At 45.9% G+C, this 16,556-nt stretch overlaps 1 pseudogene; it reads left to right on the forward strand.

Annotated features, from left to right (window-relative positions):
- Positions 1-5,613: 5,613 nt before the first annotated feature.
- LOC144373746 (chemokine-like protein TAFA-3) lies at positions 5,614-7,787 on the forward strand (annotated as a pseudogene).
- Positions 7,788-16,556: the final 8,769 nt, after the last annotated feature.

The raw sequence follows: 16,556 nt of genomic DNA on the forward strand, positions 1-16,556 counted from the left end.
ATGTTTTCCTTAGTTCAGACTGATAATGTCTAGCCATAAAGGGGGACTGGAGAGCCTCAAGGCAGGCCCCTTTTTCACAGTCCACATGCAGGGGGTCAGGGCCTATTATTTTTATTATTTGGTGTTTCAGGGATAGTTTGCTTACCATTTCTTCCTCCTTGCCTTTTCCCTCCACATTACCCCAACCTCAGAGCCCTGTTACAGTAAGAGATATGTCCTTCATATGAAGAGAAAAACTCACAGAATCTCTTTGCCTTTATTTTCCTAGTACTTTTCACATACAAAACATAACCTTACAAAGAATTTTACTATTTCCAGGCATAGTGGTGCATGCCTGTAATCCCAGTGGCTTGGAAGGAAAATGGAAAGTTGGAGGCCAGCCCCACCAATTTAACAAGGCTCTAAGCAACTTAGTGAGGCCCTGTATCAAAGTAAAAAAAAAATAAAAAGGACTGGGGATGTATCTCAGTGGTAAAGCACCCTTAGGTCCAATATCCAGTACCTAAATAAATAAATCTACAGTGGAAATTATATTACATTTTTTTTCTGATGCAGACACTGGGTCCCAGAATTTGATTCCCAAGTTGAGACTCACACCCATTATCCATAGTGACCATTCACCAGGCTATTATAGCCTTCCTGCCTGTCACTAAGGGTACCATTTCTGGGGTAGAAATATTGCCTTCCAGATATCAGTCTAGGTGAGGACTACTGAAAAGAACTTTGTAGCTGGGTCTAATGGTGATTGTTTGTAATCCTGTTGATTCCAGAGACTGAGGCAGGACGATCACAAGTTTGAGGCCAGCCCTCATCTATACACCCTACTGTCAAGTATAAAACATATATATATATATATATATATATATATATATATATATATACACATACATATATATCCCCTTCAAAAAAAGACCTCCTTTCAAAATAAAAAGGACCAGGGATGTAACTCCAGTAGAGGGCCCCTTGATCAAGCCCTAGTAGGAGGAGGACAGGGAACAACTTTGTGCAACCGTGAGAATGTTCTATATCTACTCTGCCCAATACACTTGTCCCTAGTTTCTTGTGGCTACTGGACACTTTAAATAGCGTTTGAGTGCTAAGTAAAATTTTAATGAGTTTAGATTTAAATTTAAATAAAATGCGGCTAGCGACTACCCCACCGGACAATGCAGTTCTGGAAACTTCAAAGCTCAAGACACCTTTCAGGTCCAGGCAATGACTCCTCACTTCCAGCGCCCCACCGCCACCTCCACCCCGCCTCTGCCCTTCACCTCTGAGCATCACCTCCTTCCCCTGAGCCACAGAACTAGGCGTCAGGAGGCCTGCAGGTTTGGGAGGACTTCCTCGGGGTTACCTATCTGACAATAGGGGCCAGTAGTTCTTCCCTCCCTCCTCCTGTCTTGAGTCGCCAGGTGCCTCTGCGGGCCGGCTTCGACCACCAGCCCGCCCATTGCCCCGCGCTGTCCTGTGCTGGCCCAGGTTGGAGGAGTGGGGTGGCACCGGCGCCAAGGCTGCAGCGGCCGCAGCACGCTCCCCAGCCTTCAGACGGGAGGATCAGAGAGGGTCCGACTGATCAGAGCAGGGCCCAGGGCTCTCATCACTGCCGCGTCGGTGATGCGAGTTTGGCCAGAGCCCTGCTGTCCTGGGGGCACAGCAACTTGGTGAGGGACGCAGACAGAGCCCTGGACTGGAGGGCATTCAACCTGGCTGCACCCAAAAGTAGTCTGCTCTCTGAGTTTTGGTCCCAGGTTCAGAGGCAGCGCGGACCTCAGACCAGCAGGTGGAACAGTGGTCACCGCTGTGGGGCAGGTAGGTCCCTGTGAGAGTGCTCAGAATTTTTGAGGACTGAAAGGACACTGGAGTTGGGTGAGGGTAGGTTGGGGAAGGTTGGAGGTTCTTGTGGTTCACGTCTTCAACTCCTTCTTGGTGTGCAGGCTGCTCACTCAGTCTCACTATAGCATGGGTTGGAGCAGAGGGGAAACAGGCTGGGAAACTGAGGTAGAGCATAGAAGTTGAAGAAACATTCCCAGAAGCTTTCTGCAGCTTCCTCTAGCCCCAGTCCTCTCCCCTCCCCCAGGTCTTTTGAATCTTGGGGTTCATAAGAGAGACCAGGTGAGTGGGATTGAAGGGTCTGTAAGCTCAGAAACAAGATCACCTGAGACAGGTTGAGCATGTAGCTCAGTAGTAGAGCCCTTGTCTAGCATTCCTGAGGCCCTGGGTTCAATCCCCAGCACCCCTCACCTGGGAGAAGCTGCATTTCTAATAGTTGAAATGAGGTTTCCTGATAGGGGCGGAGAGAGGAGAGATCTGTTCAGGAAAGAGATACATCCAGATAGGTGGGAGCTTAACTGTCTCCAGGATATTGCCATCACTTCCTCTGAACACCTTCATTCCCCTTTGTAGGTCCCTTGTTGCTGGGAGCTAGGAGGGAGGGTTCTCTTCCTTCCAGGGCCTCACCATCCTGCGTTTCACTTCTGCCTCCTTAGGAGGCTGAAAAAGGAGGAGTACTTAGGAGAAGGTGTTGGGGAGCTGTGGCCTGCAGTTCAGAGACCTGCTGAACCCCCATTCTGGCTCTGTGGGGTGAAAGAGGGTGACAGTGGCAGAACTGAGCCAGCTGTATGTAAGTCCAGGAAGCAAGTGCCATGGGACATTGGAGGTAGAGGCAAAGAGGATTCAGGGCTTGGGAATCCTCCCCAGAGGTCTATCCCAGCAGGACTCTATCTGGCAGATTCTGATTAGAACCCTCCCCTGATCCTCAGCTCTGTCCCAAGATCAGAGAGATGACAATGCTGATTTTTAGACCCCTCCCACCACTGCTTCACTCTGGTGACATTGAAGCTCCCTGGCCACTGGTCCCAGGCTCATCCTGACTCTGTAAGGGCCATTCCCAATCCAGAAGAAGAGACTCTGCCCCTGCCTAGAACAGCTTCATAACTGGACTCCGACCAACCCACCCCCTTGCCTTCTCCCAAGCTTTCCTTTACCCAACCAGACCAGGGCCCGGGCTCCCTCAGGACCTCACAACTCACTGAAATCTTTCCTACTTGTCCAGGTGGAGTGAGTCTGAGACCAGCAGATGAGCAGACTTAATCTAAAAGATCCTAACAAAAGGTGAGTGAAGAAACAGTTGAAGATTTGAAGTGTGAGGGGTGGGCAGATATTGGGCATTTTATTCTAAGATGACAGCAGGTTCCTGGCATTTGGTTGATCCCTAATACTCTCAGAATTGTGCTGGCACTTGAGGGAGGTCAGCAGTGACCCAAGGGGTTAGGTGAGCAACAGAGGTAGTGACCCAGGTCTATCCCTGAGCTTGAGACCCTGATGCCTCCTGAGACTGATTTTGTCCCCATCTGTGGCTGGGCAGCTCCCAGCCTTTGTGTACCTCTACTTCCCAGATGGAATTCCCTCCATTTCTAGTGACTCTCTGGAACAGATTTGGGAGTTTGAACCACCAAGAATGGAGGAAGATAAGGAAAGGGGAAGAGAGTTTGGCTCAGAAGCAAGGTGGTAGGTGGGCATAGGGAAGATTGCTGGGTTCTGGCCCCTGCCACCCCCATTTTTCATTTTCATTTTTAAATTTAAATATTGTTTAAATTAAATGGCCACTACATTCCCCAGGTTTGAAACTCAAAAAATGAAAAAGAGCCGGGTATGGTGGTGCACACCTGTTAACCCAGCAACTCCCTGAGGCAGGAAGATGTAAGTTCAAGGTCATCCTCAGCAACATAAGGAGGCCTTAAGTAATTTAGCAAGACCCTTTCTCAAATCAAACAAACAAACAATAAATAAATAAATATAAAAAGGGTGGGGCAGGGGATGTGGCTCAATGGTTAAGTATCCCTGGGTCCAATCCCTGGTACAAAAAAGAAAAAAATAAATAGGGAGTAAAAAAGAAATTGGTAGAAAAATAAGTCATCTTCTTTCTCAGCCAACCACTTTTCCTTCTTAATGGCAAACAATGTTATTCCTGTTTTTTTCCATAGCTAATTTTTTGACATTTTTGTTTGGTGAGGTTTGGTTTGGTTTGGTGTTTTGTGTATGTGTGTGCACACACGCTTGCGGTATTAGTGATTGAACTCAGGGCTACTCTATTGCCAGCTATTTCCTTGGCCCTTTTTATTTTTAAGTATTTTTTTCTGAAATTGTCCTTTATTTTGTTGTAATAAAACTGATACAAAGTAACATTTTAGTACAGAACCTCCCAGGTTGTCAGATCCTGTATCTGCCTGCACACCACCCATCACAGCCCAATCTGCCTGCAATATAGAAAATCAACGTGTAACCAAGGCCTCAAGAATGGTCTATAGTTCTTCTCAGTTGTCTGAGCTAGAAAACTTGTACCTGAAAAAGAAAGGTCAGCATTGAGAACCGAAGCTTGTTTCTCTTTTGAAGCACTGTGCAAAAAATCATATCCCTTTTTCAAAAATATCAGTAATGGCTAAACTACAATCTCATTTCTAGAATTACAAAGAATAAAATCAAGTCAAAGACATCTTGGTATTAAATGAAATTTTAGGAACAGTATTAAAATATGGATCCTACACCAATGACATCGGAGCCTGGTATAGAACCTGCTAACAGGACACTGCAGGACACACCATTTAAGGAATCTTCAGCCAGACTTATCTGACCTCCGAAGTGCATGCCCTTTTTATTGTATTTTGAGACAAGCTCTCACTAAGTTGCCCTGGCTGACCTCCAACTTGCAATCCTGCCTCAGCCTCCAGAGTTGCTGAGATTTACAGGTACAGACCACCACATGTGGCTCCAGAGCTAGTTTATGCCTATTCAAGCAGTATAAATAATCTCTCTCTTTTACACGTTTTATACACATCATCCCACATTTTGCTGCTCCCTCTTAACAGTGGATTATCATTGGAGATCACTGCATGCATCATTAAATAAAGCATTTTTCCATTGTGTTTCCACAGCTGTTTGGAAGAGACTGCCCAGATTCTCTTCAAAGCATTTAGCCAGTCCTTCATTGGTGGCTGTTTGGGTTGTGTCCAGACTTTTTGAGTTTCCATTTGCTCATCTATAAAATAGGTAATAACTATCCTAGTTTTTGGAATAGTCATGAAGGATTCAAGAGCATGTCTGGGTTAAGAACTGAAAAAAATGGGAGTTAGCATGATTGTTCCTCCCACACCACAGCCCATTTTTTTAATTTTGGGGGGATACCAGGGATTGAACTCAGGGGCACTCAACCACTGAGCCACAACCCCAGCCCTATTTAGTACTTTATTTAGAGACAGAGTCTCACTGAGTTGCTTAGCACCTCGCTTTTTGCTGAGGCTGGCTCTGAACTCTGGATGCTCTTGCCTCAGACTCGCAAGCAGCTGGGATTACAAGTGTGCCACTGTGCCCAGCTCTAAGACCCCTTTTAAATGTCACTTCCTCCTCAGGTCCTCCCTTTCTGCTCCCCTGTTCTCTGTGGCATCCATCGCTCCCTACAGTGACTTTCTGCCAGGCTTTGAGCTGCTTGGGGACAAGATGGGCATCTTACCCACCCTTGCCTCCCAGAGGGCATAGCACAGAGAAGCAACTAGGGCTGGGCACTAGGAGAGCCCCTCCTGTCTGGAGCTATGCAAGGTGTGCCCTTCTCTCCACAGGATGAGTGAAAGGGCCATGCAGAACTGGAACTCAGGCCACTGGCTGCTGGCACTGTGCTTGATGTGGCTGTGAACTCTCCTGGCCTTTGCTTCCTCACAGCCTCCAACTGCCACAGGTTAAGGGGAGGCAGCAGGGACTGGGAAGGAGGTTTTCCAGCACAACTGGAAAACTGGATAACACCCCACCCTGTTCCACACAGCGAGCAGATCTCAGAGGCAAAGTACAATCCATAGATTTCAGGGTTCTGACTCTTCCTTTGTTCATCACCCAGGCAACTGCTCTCTTCTGCTAATCCCCACCAGGATGATGCCTGGGAAGACCCACTGTTCTCTGTCCCTTCCAGGCCAGAAGGTTTTCTGCAGAGAGAGAGGCCCTCTGGTGGGGGCTTAAGTCTAGCCTCCTGGCCTAATTCTGGGGTTTTCCTTCTGGAATGGCTGAAGCCTATATAAGTGGATGATCCTCCCCACACACTGTAAGCCCTGGGGCCCTTGCCCTCACCCTGAGAAAGCAGGGAAGTGGGGGCGGGACCTGGTGCCTGCTTCAGCTTTCTTCTGCTCAGACCCAGGGTCTGCCAAAGGGTGATGAGTGCGGCTTCACTGGGGAGGAACAGGAAGATTTCATCTGCTTCTTTCTCCCCTGCCATTGGATTTTTTCTGTGTGTGATGCTGGGGATCGAACCGAGGACTTGATGCTGCTGAGCAAGTGGTCCATCAGTGACGTAAAACCAAAGCCCTGGAAATCTCTTAAATAACCTTCCCCAAGCAAGGTGTAGTGGTGCACACCTGTAATCTCAGTGATTTCCGAGGCTGAGGCAAGTTGAAGCCAGCCTCAGCAACTGAGCGAGACCCCATCTCCCAATAAAATATAAAAGGCTGGGGGTGCGGCTCAGTGGTAGAGGGCTCCTGGGTTCAATCCCTAGTAGTTCCCACCCAAAACACACAAACAAGAAAGGAAGGAAGGAAAGGCCTTCTCCCTAGCAGGTAGAAGCGGCTCAGGGACCAGCAGGTGGGTGGGAGGGGAGCAGGGCTGGAGGCCTGGGCTGGGGACCTGATCTGATGTGGCTGGCCCCATCAGTCTTTGTAAAGCAGGGCACGTATGAGGTGATCGCTTCTCACCACTGCTGCAACAGATACCACATGGAGGAGCACTCCCAGACTGTAAAATACTCCTGCTTTTCCAGCCAGGTGGCTGGCACTGTGCGGGCAAAGCCCTCCTGTGTGGATGGTGAGTGAGAAGCTAGGCCCTGGTCAGTGAGACTCTGAGCAGAGAGATAAGGAGGTCTTGTTGGGCCATTTCATCTTCTGGGGATCCAATTTTATACCCATCTCAGGGCTTTCATGATCAGAGTCTCAAATGATGGGGCACCCTCTGGGAGATAGGAGGGTAGATATGACTATCTCTGTGTTATAGACAAGGAAAGCTCTTGTTGTGTGCTGTCCCTCACTGCCCAGCCCACACCAACAGACTAGTTCCCTCATACTTTAGGCTTTCTGCCACACACAGCCTTTCAGACGTGGGCTCTTCACCTACTGCTCTCTCCCCAGCCTCTTCCACATGCTCTACTCTCAACCCTGCCTTTACATTAACACTTGTATTCCTTCACATCACCCTTTCCTACCTACCCACTCTGGCTTCTGCTCTCAAGCTTAAGTGGCATCTGAGCAACCATGCCCAGTGTGATCACATGCATGCCAGCTTGTGCCCTCCTGGTCTGTGGACCTCTGCACATGGTGCATAGTAGCTCACACACACCAAGCTCTGTGCCAATGACATGATTGCCTCAGAGACAACTTCACCTGCCTCCTTTCCCCCTCAATATCTTTGGTGAGATGCTGGGACCTGTAGGATTAAAGTTGGTAGGGCTATGTCCCCAAGCCTCAACATTTCTTCCTCTCTGGGCATCCCAGAGTAGGCAGAGGACAAGGGAAACATGGGACTCCATGCCAGGGGTGTGTGGAAATGTGTACCTCATTCACAAACCCCCCCCCTTGACTGATGGCTGTGCTTGCAGAAAACTTAGAGCTGCACTCCTGCCTCCTGCCCCAATAGCCTCTTTCATCCTGCAGAGGTGGTGGTGTCAGATGGAGCCCTGCCTGCCAGGGGAGGAGTGTAAGGTGCTCCCAGACCTGTCGGGATGGAGCTGCAGCAGTGGACACAAAGTCAATACCCACTAAGGTATCCAGGTGGACACCTCATTCTACTCCTCTTCTTCCTCTTTCACCTGGGGCAGCCAAGGGGGCACAGGAGCCCTGGGGATCCAGGATGGCATGACCCAAGTTGGTATCTGTGAGCAGTGAGATACTCACTGCATCCCCAGGTGGTCCTTCCATGTACAGTCAGACTCTGAGGACTGGTGTTAGGGCTCTGGATAAACAATCCAGGAGTGTCTTTCTGGCAGATTTTTTGATGGTCCATATGCCTTGTTTTCTCTTCTTTGCCTATAGTGAGTTTGCTTCTGGAAAACATCAAGTCTATACAAACAAAGTGGGGAATTGGGGAAGCTATCTAGATAATTCAGGGAGGAGTCTCTCCTCCTACCTGAATTCCAGGTATAATAGTCACTCTGCCCAACACTTCTCCATGGACTGTCCCCCCATTCCCACAATTCTAAACTCCAAACAGTTCATAGCTCCCTTCCTCTAGTCAAATTGCTCTGTCTGCTGTGACAGCAACCAAGAGGATTATTATTTTCATGGTTTGTTGCCTATCCCATGAAACAAGGGGTAATTAAAATTTTATTAAAGTTGTTAGCAATTCCATGTGTGTCATGGTTAATTAGTTGCATCTCTTTGTCATCACCATTTGTACAGATGAGTGACAATGTGGGGCAAGTCAAGGCACTGCCTTCTACATTCCGTGCCCATCACCACACATATCAAACAGGCAAACAAACAAGAAGAGAAAGAAAGGCAGCCTCAACAGTTTTGAAGAAAGCAACAATTTTCCCAGAGCACAGAACAAATGGAGCAGGGAGTTTGACTAGATATAGAGCATCTTATCTGTAGGCAGAGAAAGGAGACAGCCATTCTGATTATACCTAAGCCTAGATGAGACTGAGACCCACCACAGAGCTTGTGACATTTGTCACCACATTATATGTTTAGGTTTGCAGCCCATAAAGCCTACACTGTGCTTGCAATTTGTACAGTGACCTGGAAGCAAATAGTGGGTAAAGCGTGCCTGATTTATGTTTGCATGGTCCAGCTGGGCCACTTTTGCAGCCTGGACTGCTTCAAGAGCAAGGGACCAGCAGCAATGTGACCTGCGTATCCTGGAGAGTCTCTGGAACAATGGAATGGATCCACCTTGTCTTCTATTGTTTGCTGTTTAGGTAACACGATAGCTCTTAGGGATCACAGCCTGGACAGGAGAAGCTTGATTGAGCCTTGGACTGAAGAATGGCATCCAGTCATCACCCAGCAAATTTAGAGATTCACTTACCTGGACTCATGCTTCATGTCAAATTCACCATTAACTCTCTTGATTTTAATCAAGTCTCTAAGCAGATATGGATGAATCTCCAACCACATATCTTGAAGACTGTGCTCTGCTAGAGACAAAGAAGTTCAAGACACAATTCCTGCCCTTAAGGAATATCCAGTTGGGCTGGGGAATTGAAGACAGATAATTTAGGTCATTGAGAGTCTATGGAACCATGACTTCTGAACCACCTGCTGAGGGCATGATAGGAGTTTGGGGATGAAATTTTCGAAGTTCTTTGGCTACTCACTGGTCACAAGGCACAAAGATGAGAATTCACAATCAGCACCTTTCCATCCACTCTGATTCCATGGTAAACTGCTAACAAGTTGAAGGAAAGCTTTCTTCCTTATGCCAGGCCAGTAATCTCTCATTTGGATGGGATTGGATTGACTTGGGGAAGGAAAGCAATGAAGCATCTGTGGAGTCACAGCATGTTTGAGCTGTGTTGTTGGGTACGGAATGCACAGGTCCTTAGAATCAGCCTCATCCAAGCACCTCAGGTTTCTGTTCATTTGTTTATTGTAACAGATAAGAAAGCTGAATGTGGTGGAGCACACCTAATCCCAGCAACTCTGGGACTGAGGAAGGAGGATCACAAGTTTGAGGACAGCCTGGAAAATTTAGCAAGTCCTTGCCTCAAAATAAAAAGAGCTGTGGGTGTAACTCAATAGTAGAGTACTTGCCTAGCATATATGAGAGGTCTGGGTTTGATCCCCAGCATTACCGAGAGAGAGAGAGAGAGAGAGAGAGAGAGAGAGAGAGAGAGAGAGAGAGAGAGAGAGAGAGAGAAGAGAAACTGAGCCCCAGAGTGCAGAGGTTGAGATAATTATCCCATGAGCTCACAGCCTGGTCTCTCAAATCTCTAAGACTGCAGCCTTTCACTAGTATGGACCTTGAGATTCCAACCTGGACCTTCCTTATTACACCTGACCCTGTAAAGCATTGGCTGGACAGTAGCAACATTTTTCTTGGAACCTGCTAGACACTTTGACCAAGTTTACAGTTCTCCTATCTGCAATAACCCAGAATCTTCACACACCAGGATGTAGAGTCACTTTGTCTCTACTCTGCCCTAAGCCCCCCAAACTCCAAATAAGCTCCATGATAACACAGACGTCACTCAGCCCACTTGCAGTGGGTGTGCTCGGTTGGCATCCCCATTGCCTGCTCTGACCCGTCTCTTTTGTGGTCTTTAGCCTATGACGCTCTCAGAGGTTCTGGTTCTAGGAGAAAGTCTGGGAGGAGTGTAAGGCTGGCCAAAGTCCTGTCACTTCAAATTCACCTGCTGAGATGGTAGGCTGGAGGTGTTGTCTAGGGCTGAGGATCAGCTGGCATCATATGATAGCTTGGATGCAGCCTCTGTGATGGTGGGGATCACCAGGGCTTTAGGGGTAGGGTGTCATCAGAAACCAACTGGGATGATGCCACTTTCTGATCCTCAAGAAGGCAAATAAGATGATTTGGGACTAGTTTCAGTTCCTCCCTCTCTGCCTACCTCTTTATACAGTAGAATCAAGACTGATGTCTCCCTCACCCCACCCTAATGTATTTTTTCTTTTTTCTTTCTTTTTTGTTAACAGGGTGAACAATGGTGTCAGATTCTTGCTGGACTGTAAATATCAGTGCTCTGACAACTATAATCTCTGCATAGAGTGGGCTCTCAGGTGGGGTTGTCAGTGAGCTGATCAGAGCCATTCTTGCCTCCTTCAAGGCTGGGAAAGGACCTGGAGGAGAGAGTAAAGGTTGACATACTATTCCTGGAAAGAGTTGGAGAGTAAATATTTTAGGCTTTGTAGACCACAAAAGTGGGATACCTTCTCCATCAGATTGAGAACAGTATGTTGCACATTCTATGTTTTTGTTGTTTGTGTCATTTGGTTTTAAAAAAAAGCTTCAAAACTGCAAACAACTTTAGCTCAAATACAAAAAGCAACTCTTGGCCTTTTTCAAAAGGTCACTAACCCCAGTGAACCTCTAAAGTCAGGCCACGTTTGCAGCTTGGGATGGTTTCCCAGCCTCCTGGCCTGCCCTGGGTGCTGTGGAAACTTGAACTTGAGGGCAGGGGTGGGTTCTGTTTTTCTCTGAATGCTCCTTTAGGGGTGGGTAAGTTAATTATTTAGACTACAAGTGAGATAACTTTAGCAGAGTCAGGCAATAAAAGCCTGCTCTTCTGGAGGCCAGGATGTGGGCTCCTCCATTCCCTCCTCACCCTCAAGACTGTGTCTAGGAGGTAGGGACAGAGCTCCAGGCCCCTGCTCATCATAAGCCAACCAGTGCCCACCTCTGCACCAGCCAACCTCATTCTCCTACCTTCCCTGGCCTCCCTCATCCCTGCTCAGAGGAGACTGCTTTCCTTTGACACATGCTGCGATCTGGTAGTTTATTTTATTAGCTCCTCAAAGCCACATTTCCTCCAAACCTATTCATATATTTATCTGAAGGGCTTTGAAGGGTATCCTTTGCATGGCCAGAAAAGCCCCACATGAGAGGATCTGATGGAGAAGTTGTCCCACTTTCCAATAGTAGCTCCCTGGGATCTTGTTTCCAACTAAGTCAATATTTGTGTGCATTTTGTAGCTGTATAATGAGAGCCTAGAATGTAAATTGGTTTCCATGGATTGTCTTCCTCATCTCCCTTTAGTGTGCTTAGTCTCACATCCTCTGAGTTCACAGACACCCTCTGCCCCTCAGCTGTGAAGGCCTTAGGAAGGTTGCTAGTTACAGATCATGTAGTGGATTTCTGTTGTCTCCTGGCAGTTTCCTTAAGGTCTGTGAGTGACATCTTAATTAAAGGCCCCAGACAGTTGCACAGAGTTTATGCTGTAGCTTCCTAAAATCACAAGCTCACAGCTGGAAGGGATTTCAGGGGCCAGTTAGTTAACTCGCTCATTTATTTGATAAGGAAAGGGTGGCTTGGAGAGCTTAGATAATTTTCCCAAAGTTACGCAGCAGACTGCTGGCTTGTTCTGCCCAGTGACCCACGCAGACAAGTGATCTTTTCATTACTGCTCATCACTTTTTACCCCAGAACTGATGAGGGACCTGGAAAGTAGTTAGCAAGAATGAATGTGAAGCTAGGTGCTGTGGTGCACACCTGTAATCCCAGTAGCTCAGAAAACTGAGGCAGGAAGATCTAAGTTCAAAGCCAGCCTCAACATTTAGCAAGACCCTAAGCAACTTCCTGAGACCCTGTCTTTGAATAAAATATAAATAGCCTGGGGATGTCTCTCAGTGGTTAAGCACCCCTGGGTTCAATCTCCAGAACAAAGGAAGAAAAAGAGGAGGAGGAGGTAGGGGTGAAGAAGAAGAGAAAGAAGGAGGAGGAGAATTATTAACGTGAAAGAGTCTGGACACTTTTATGGCTTGAGTGCAAGAGGACAGAAGTAAAATGGAAACATTTAGAGATATACACACAGAAAGAGGGAAGAAGCATCCAGGTGCAGTGGGCACACATGTAATCCCAGTGACTGGGGAAGCTGAATCGGGAGGATTACAAATTTGAGGTCAGCCCAGGCAATTTAGCAAGACTCTGTCTCAAAATAAAAAGTAAAAAGGGGTGTGGATATAAAAGGGGTCAAGTGCCCCTGGGTTTAAGCCCAGTACTGTATCACTTTACCACAACTTCCAAACACCAGAGCACAGGACACAATAAAACAAAACTAATGCCATTACAAAGAGAATTGATTTTTGCCTTTTCTGGAGGAAACGGAATGGAGCCCCTGTCAACCCCTGAAAGCTGTGAAGCCAGCCTTGATTGCTTTTAGGTTCTTACAGTCTGCTACAGGAGTCTGTAAATGAAACTCCTTGGTCACCTTTTCTTGTTAATAAAGTTTTATTGCAACAGAACCATGTTTATTTGCTTATTATTGCCTACTTATTATTGGCCACTTTTGTGCTATAACAGAGTTGATTTTTTTTAAAGAGAGAGGAGAGGGAGGGAGGGAGAGACAGACAGAGAGAGAGAGAGAGAGAGAGAGAGAGAGAGAGAGAGAGAGAGAGAGAGAGATTTTTTAAATATTTATTTTTTTAGTTTTTCGAGGGACACAACATCTTTGTTTGTACGTGGTGCTGAGGATCGAACCTGGGCTGCACGCATGCCAGGCGAGCGCACTACGGCTTGAGCCACATCCCTAGACCCAGAGTTGAATTTTTTAAGAGAGACCATATGTCCCCCCTCCCCGCAAAACCTAAATAATTATCTGAGCCTTTATAGAACAATTTTGCCAATCCCTGCTAAAGTGTTTTTTTTTTTTAAGCTTTCTCAATATGCACATTTCACAATTTGGAAAATGAGACTGCATTGTTTTCCTGATCTGAGGGACCTGTTTGTTTGACACTGAGTGTACCTGTGTCCCCTTTATTCCATTCCATTGTCAATTGTGATACCTGAAAAGAATTGAAGACATCAGACTAAGAGAGAGGGGCTGAGGCTGTGGTCCAGTGGTAGAGCGCTTTCCTAGCATGTGTGAAGCACTGGGTTGATTCTCAGCACAACATACAAATAAATGAATTTTTAAAAAGAAAGAAAGAAAGACTAAGAGAGATGCCATAGAGAAGACTTGGAGCAGATAGAGCCTTCCCTAAGGTTTTGTCTCTCCATATATCAGTTCAGTTCATGCTTTCCAAGTTCATGTTGTTTCTACTTTTAAACTTAAAGAATATAACTGCAGAGGCTGGGACTGTAGCTCAGTGGTAGAGAGCCTGCCTCTTAAGTGTGAGGCACTGGGTTTGATCCTCAGCACCACATAAAAATAAATAAATAAAATATTGTGTCCATCTACAACTAGAAAAATACTTTAAAAAAGGAGTAAACTGCATATGTACCTTGGGGGTAATGATATAATTGTACATGCCTGTATGCTGCTGGTGTTTGGGGTATTTGTGGATTTTCGTATTTCCATATCTACAATCAAGGATGATACTTGTATCATCAAACTATTTCAGCACAGAGATGATTAATCAAGACAGATGGCTAGACCAGGGCACACAGGCTGCACACAGTCCAGCACATAACTGTACATTCCTGCTCAACCTGCTGGGGCTAAGATGGGACTCCATTACAGGGTAGAGAGGACTCATTTCTCTCTTCCCCCCAGGGCAAGTAGCTAAACTGGATCCCGATATCCTTAAGCTTGTGGTTTGTCACTAAGTGTGGTTCTGCAGTGAACATGGGCACAGCAGCTATTGGACCCAGATGGCTATTCATGTATTTGGAATAGCCTTGTAGAATAGGTAAAAGAAAGCCCAGTTGACTGCTTTTTAAACCATTAATGAGGGTACTAACTCTGGAAGGGGAGTTCAACTTTTGAAAACGATTATGTATTTTCAAAAGTTGGATTGACCTACATGCTGGGTGATTGGCAATGTACCATCATCACTGCTATTAATGAATGTCTACCATGTCTCAAGTACCATGCGAGGTAACCATATATTAAACATGTGAACTAAAGATCTCCAAAGAGCCTGAAGACTGTTTGATCTTGGACATCTAACATATCTTGAGTGGAGAGAATGTTGCAGATAAAGAGCCAAGTTATCTTGGGCTATCTTTAATCTCTTTAATAGCTTTTTATTATTGACCTGTGTATCTGACCTAGCATTCTTGTGACTATGAAATAAAACTTTTGGAATGAATAATAAGCTTGATAAAAATGTTATAACATCTGAATCTTGTAAAAGATTTCCTCAGTTTATGAAAGACAACACCTGAATCTTCTAGAAGAGATTTATCCATCTGTTTGTAGTCCCCATCTACTTTCTTCTGTGACTGTAAAAGCCCATTTAACTTCTTCCACAGGAGAACCATGTCATTCCAGAGAACTTGAATCTGTTCCCAGCCCATGGTTACTCATATTTGGCTCTGAATAAATCATTTTTTTATTCCTTAGAGCAGAGTTGTTATTTTTGTTGACAAATGGAACTCCTCCCATCTTAAAATTTTGAGAGAGGGATTAAAGATTGGAAAAAGAAAATGGGGTATGAATTATTCTCAAGCAACCCTACATTCTAAATCAAGATGCAAGACTATTTGTTCAGACTTGTAAAGTGGGTGGTCAACAGCTCATTACCTGCCTCCTCATGTAATGACAGAAGGCTAACGGTTGAGGCTAAAAGGTGCACTTGAAGAACTGTCTGTAGAGAGATGTCACTTTCTTCCCCCTCCAACCAAGGGTGTTGATTCTTTCTTGCTATAACACTTAAGGTGGGTATTCCAGAGGGAAAAGAGTTTCGACTGGAATCATTGATATATGTTTGGGGGTAAAGGGACTCAGGCCTAAAGATAATCTAAAGGCAAGTGGCTGTGGCAGGATTTCTGCTCTGATAGTGAGTCCAGATCACTACCTTCAGGGTGAGCGCACCCCTGAGAGCTTAGTACAGCAGATGTTTGCATTTTCCATGGGCCAGATGTAGACTACCCCAGAGGGCCTGGAAAAGAGAGGTGACCCTAACTAGGGAAAGATTTACAGAAGCTACATGGCCAAATGGTCTTAAGTGGCCAGTGGGAGGAGTATTGCCCACATCAGTTGCAGAGAATCTCTTACTTATACCTATAAGTAAGAGATCCTCTGCAATAGGACATCATCCAGAAACCCAGGACAATGACCCTCAAGACAATGCCAAACTGTGATAGAAAGAGAAAGATTCATAGATATTAAATAATTTGCTCAATATCAAGCAGCTAATAAATGGTGTATGGTGGTTTTGTATAGGGTCAATTTGGGTAAGCTAGAACTATATTTTTCAGAATCATCTTCTTGTCATGGTTAGGGTTGGCTAAAAAGATATATTTTTAAATTATGTGGAAGGCAGAGAAATTTAGCAGAAGCAGCAATTACTTCCAGCATGTTCCAGGTTGTACTTATTCTGCCCCATGCCACTACCAGAAGTAGTAGCAACTTCCAGCCCTTTTGACCCACAGAAATCCCAGTCCATATTTCAGAGGCAGAGACAATGGACTTCCATTGACTTCTCTAGGATCCTGCTCTAGTAGCTGGCCTGCCTGAGCTCAAAAAGTTTGAAAGGCTTTCTCTGATCCTCCAATTTCTCTATTCAAACCTTATTCCCCCAGTGTCTCCAAAAATCATTGCTATTGCTTGATTATGGTTTATTCCCTTCAAAGCTCATATTGTAATTTGAAGTGATGGGAGGTGGGACCTCTAAAAGGAGATTTGGTTGTTAATGCCTTTCTCATAGGAGTGGGTTTTGCCTCTTCTGCACACACCCATATGCCCTGCCACACTGAGGCCCTCACAGAAACTGAGCAGCTGCTGGCTGTGCTCTTGGGTTTCCAGCCTGTGGATCTAAGACCTCTAATGGCATCTGGTTTTCAGGTGTTGACCTGGCAAAATGCTTATTCTTTATGCCTGTTAGGAAAGATCACCAGACTCAGCTTACGCCAACTGGTAAGGCCAGCAATATGCCCTCATCTTCCTTCCTCAGGGCTTTATCTACTACAGGAA

Source organism: Ictidomys tridecemlineatus, unplaced genomic scaffold (genome assembly GCF_052094955.1).
Source record: "Ictidomys tridecemlineatus isolate mIctTri1 unplaced genomic scaffold, mIctTri1.hap1 Scaffold_474, whole genome shotgun sequence".
NCBI lineage: Eukaryota > Metazoa > Chordata > Mammalia > Rodentia > Sciuridae > Ictidomys > Ictidomys tridecemlineatus.